This window comes from Lolium perenne, chromosome 3, assembly GCF_019359855.2.
Source record: "Lolium perenne isolate Kyuss_39 chromosome 3, Kyuss_2.0, whole genome shotgun sequence".
Classification (NCBI taxonomy): domain Eukaryota; kingdom Viridiplantae; phylum Streptophyta; class Magnoliopsida; order Poales; family Poaceae; genus Lolium; species Lolium perenne.
Window position 1 is genome coordinate 236,339,339 of NC_067246.2, and position 5,203 is coordinate 236,344,541.

Sequence of the window (5,203 nt, forward strand, 5' to 3'; positions counted from 1 at the left end):
CAACAAGAATATTGCGAGGGGCAACCAATTTGGATTTTTACCTTGAAGGATAAGACTCTAAAATTCTCCTGTGCAGTCGCCCCCACATATATGTCGTTGTTTCAAGTCACGAAGCGCCAAGTCAATTGCACATCACCATCAATATCCGACCACCATTGCTATTCCACCGATCTTGACTTTCATGACCTTCTCCGCCAGCACCATGGAAAGAAAACGAGCTCCATAATATTAACAACCAACAGAGCTTCGAAGCACTCCCTCTAAAACCAAACGGTCAGATAAAAAATATGGTTGCGCATGAACGAAACCACCCAATTCAGCAGTCTTCAGGCATGATTCCCACAATGAATTTCGTCGGCAGAGCCTTCTGGAACACGACAATCGATCCAGACTTATGGGAACAAGCATCCGACAGATCTTCAACTTGATGTAAGAAGAATCTGAGGACCACCACCATTATTCCCAAGACCAGCGCCCCCTCGCCACCAGTCAACTACCAACCAGATCAACAGACATAAAGAGGGCAGCCAAACATGGCCCATCGGCGTGGCAATAACCAACACCAGGAATACACACCTGCCTAGCCTCAACCGGCCCAGATCTTGGCCAATGCCCAGATCTGATCGAGCCGACCTAGATCTCCACTGCGCGATGGAGGACCGCCCGGCAGCGCACCACCTCCTCCTCGCCGCCGCTCCGGTGGAGGCGCTCGGGCCCCGGCCAAGCCCAGTCGCGCCACCCATGACCCTCCACCGTCCCCCATGAACCGCAGCCGAGATGCATCTCCCTGCCCACCGCTGAGACGGCCAGATGGGCGCTGGCGGCAACGGCGGCTAGGAGAGCGGTGTGAGGGGGGACTTAGAGTTGGGGTAGGGGGAACCTTCGGAGCCGCCCTGGAGGGAGGCGGCTCGGGAGGGGAGGGGATCGGAGCCACCTGGGCGCCATCCCAAGTGTAGCTGCATACACATACTTGACACTGTCATATCAAATTATATCACGGCGTACTTTGCCCTCTGTCAAACAAGTATATGGTGTGGATATATGCCTTTTCAACTGAACCTACCAGTACTATCAAATGTGGGAAGCATGGGGGGCCTTAGAGTTGGGGTAGGGGGAACCTTCGGAGCCGCCCTGGAGGGAGGCGGCTCGGGAGGGGAGGGGATCGGAGCCACCTGGGCGCCATCCCAAGTGTAGCTGCATACACATACTTAACACTGTCATATCAAATTATATCACGGCGTACTTTGCCCTCTGTAAAACAAGTATATGGTGTGGATATATGCCTTTCCAACTGAACCTACCAGTACTATCAAATGTGGGAAGCATGACATGTCATAGTGCTACCGGAGAGTTGCGGTTGGCCACGGCACATCCAAGAGGCTAAAAAAGGCAGATCATGCTCGGGAAAGAAAGAAAAGATGGTACTAGTTCAGATCATGTCATCCAACTTTGTCTCGATCTTTTCTTTTCCCCGGAAGAACTTTGTCTCTATCCTACCTTCATCAACAAAAGCCATCGTCTCGATTCCACGGCTGTCAACAAACAGACAATCTGCTAGTTCTCGTGTAGTACTTCAACTAATAATCGTGGAAGGTTTAGTTTAAATTTAAGGTAATTTGATTATTTAAACTAAAATCCCGGTAGTACTTACGGATCAGAAGGAGTACTGCACGATTACCATTTTGGCCGACATTTATGAGGTGCAGCTCAGACTCGGAAGATTTTACGATGAACTCGCCGAGATCTGTTCGCAATATGATCTGTACCACGTGTCTGGCGGACAGCATCAGTCGCCCTAAGGCCTACGCTATATGAATGTGTGAATTGTGATCACCATCGCGATGATCTTGGCGATGATTCTGGAGGATCGGCGGCCGGAAAGGTCGGTCAATTTTGAAAACTGTACAAGCATTTGCAGAGATTTTCAATATATGCAGGTGCGTTTGATAGTACTGCAGACGGCTCACTGAACGTGCGCATCCAGATCGGTTTGGAAAAGCAATAATCGTGTTGTCAACGTAAGGTGGTCCTCGGGCGGAATCGTGTCGACGATGAGGACGGTGCGGTCGGCGTCACCGCCTTTGGGTTACTCCCTTTCTAGTGGTATCCGTATTGCAGAATACAGAGATTCAGTGCACAGCAACTGTCGACCAAAGATGCATGCACGCATGCTTGGATCACGTTTCAGCCCACACGCCGAGTGTTTGCCTTGAGGGTGTCTCGAGTTATGCAATATTTTTAATTTTTTTTAATTGTTTGAAGTTTTTTGCGCTTTGTATAAAACTATATTGGCAAGATCCTCACTTATTGTCAGCTTTGTTTTTTTTTCATACGAAAGCCTAACAAGGCTCCGGGTTCCACTATCAATAGATAACCGAACGGAGATTCAGGGTTTTAAAACCTTAACTAAATAACAAAAGAAACTAGAAAAAACTAAAACTTTTGCAATTCATCCAAATATATTGAGTAAAGTTTTCATGTCGATTCCTCTCTTCCAAAACCGAACTGATCACACTCCACATATAGGGCGGAAAACAAAAAGATGATGTATACTTTTCAGATCATCACAAAATCTGCATATACTTTTCTGCATATTATCTTTTGTTGTAATAGTATTATAAGCCAGATCTATCACAACTAAATTTTAATATTTGGTGGTATTCTTGCTTTCCATAAATGTTTAAATTTTATGTTTTTATGATTTTCATCCAAATTTGTATATAAAGACTTAAATGAAAAATCCCCAGATTTATTTAACCCTAAATTTATTGTCACATGTGTAGGTGTTTGGGTCTCCAAATCGGTGCTCCGATCCTCTCCCTTTCACCCTGGCTTCGCCAGTTCTGGATGGTCGCCTCGTGCCACATTCTCACATTATTATCCATGTCTAGTGTCATCCTGTCCTCTAATGTAAATATTCCTTCTGAATTATTAAAGCTCAACCACCGCAATTTTGAATTTCTGATGGAGCAAAGTCTCGCGGCTAGCTTGAGTGTTGTTTCCCTCTCGCCACTTGCTGCCCTGTAGAGTCAACAACGCAAGGTCACGACGCAAAAGACAAGTGACACTTTTGGAGAAATAAGGGAGATCGAGTTTATCAGCTGCCCAAGTTCTCACTCACGCGCTTCCATCGCCTGCTACCACATCACGACAAGCTTGTCGAGGCCATCAGACACATCACGATTACTAAGTTACGCCGGTTCGGTCATCCTTACCACGGGCATCGGACAATATTCTTGGAATGTTATGTCGAACCCACCAGTTTTATCTAATATATTTTGGAAAATGCATGGTTGAACCCGGCGGCATTTGATCCGGGCAAATGGCCAGTTTCTATTGGTCCAAGCATTTAAGGTTGGGACCACAACAACAGTTCCCATTTATCAATCGATGGGAAATACGCTTAGGAATACAACCGCGTGGGGCCAGGAATTAAATCGTCTGCTACTTTCGTTCTCCACTGCTGGACGCCATTTTCTCGATCTGGGCTAGCTACACACGGCGGCGGTCTGAGCTACTGCCTAGGACAAGCGGCGGCAGATCAAGACCACCGAAGACTGTAGCGGCGGCGGGGGGACTCAGTCGACCGATGGAGAGGCTCGCTGGAATCCTACCTGCGGGGAAGCTTTGATTGGTCGACGCGAGGCGGGGAGCCGGGTGCGAGCTGAGTCCCCGCCGCCTCCCAAGCCGGACGAGTAGGAGGCCGTGGTGCTCTGCGCGGCCGCGCCGACCAGCTCGCGCACGCCGCACGCCACCACGGCGCTCCTCGTCGCCGCCGACAAGGGCGTCGACGACCCTCCATCTCCCGCCCGCCGCCTCCCAGGCCGGGACGAGCAGGAGGCCATGGCGCTCGCCGCGGCCGCCGACCTGCCCGCGCACGACGCGCGCCACCGCGACGCTCCCCGTTAACGCCGACAAGGGCGTCGACGACCCTCCGTCTTCAACGCCGCCACCTCCCGGGCTGGACGAGCAGGAGGCCGTGGCCGCGCCGACCTGCTCACGCACGCCCCATGCCACCGCGGCGGGGGCAGAGCTCAGCAAGGTCGGGGCAAAGCCTGGCGGGTCGGCTCGGGCGGGGAGAGTTCGGCGCGGGGCGGTGGCAGCGGAGCTCGATGAGCAGCCAGCTCAGCCGCCATGGCCTCCCACGTCGCCACCTCGCTCACCGGCGCCGCTCGACGAGCAGCCATCTAAGCGGACCAAGCCCCCACATCGCCGCCGCGCTCACCGTGGTGGCTACGGAGCTCGACGAGCAGCCAACTCAGCCGCCATGGCCTCCACGTCGCCGCCGCTCGACGAGCAGCCATCTCGCCGGTCCAAGCCCCCACGTCACCTCCGCGCTCACCGCGGTGGCAGCGGAACTCGACGAGTGATGGTGGTGTTGCCGTGGCCGACGTGGACGATGGAGCTCGACGGGGAGGATGTCGAGGGGGTTCGCGTCGTCGTCAGGCTCCACGAGGGCGCGCATTGCGCGAGAGCCGAGGCGAGCGGCGACGCGGTTGAGCACGTCGAGCTTCTCAGAGAGCGCGAGGGCGAGCAAGCGCGCGTACGGCAGCGTCGGAGCGTGGCATAGGCGCGTTGTCGTCGGGCTCCACGAGGGCGCGCACGGTGGCGTCGGGTCTGCGCTCGTGCCCTGAGATCCGAGCCGGGGTCGCGCCGTACGCTACGCCGACGGGGAGCAGGGAGACGCCAGCCGCGCCACCGCAGGGCGTCGTGCTGGTCCTCTGCCGCGCCACCGCCGCGAGTCGCGCTGCTCCACTCCACTACTCCTCTGCTGCTGCGCGGCCATCTGCAGCGGTCCTCCCACGCGCCGTACTATTTACTTTATTAACTGTCTTTGGCCCACATATGTATTCTGCATCAATTTGTTGCTGCTATACGTTAAAACTCACCTCCAGCAGCGGACCCGCCACAAGCTGCTGGACCAATGAAAGGCCAAGTTGCCCCAGGATCACATACCGCCGAGTTCCATTCGTCCGCTCTCAGCTATCCACGCTGTTTTTATATATTAGGTCATGTTACATTGGACTGCCAGCACCTAACCCTCAGCTGGCCTCAGCGTGATCAAAATCTAAATGTACTAGCTATATACGCATACTCGACACCGTTATAACACATTCTATCACAATATGGTTTGGATATATGCTTTTCCGACTGAACCTACCGGTACTATCAAGTACTAGTATCAAATGTGGGAAGCATGGCA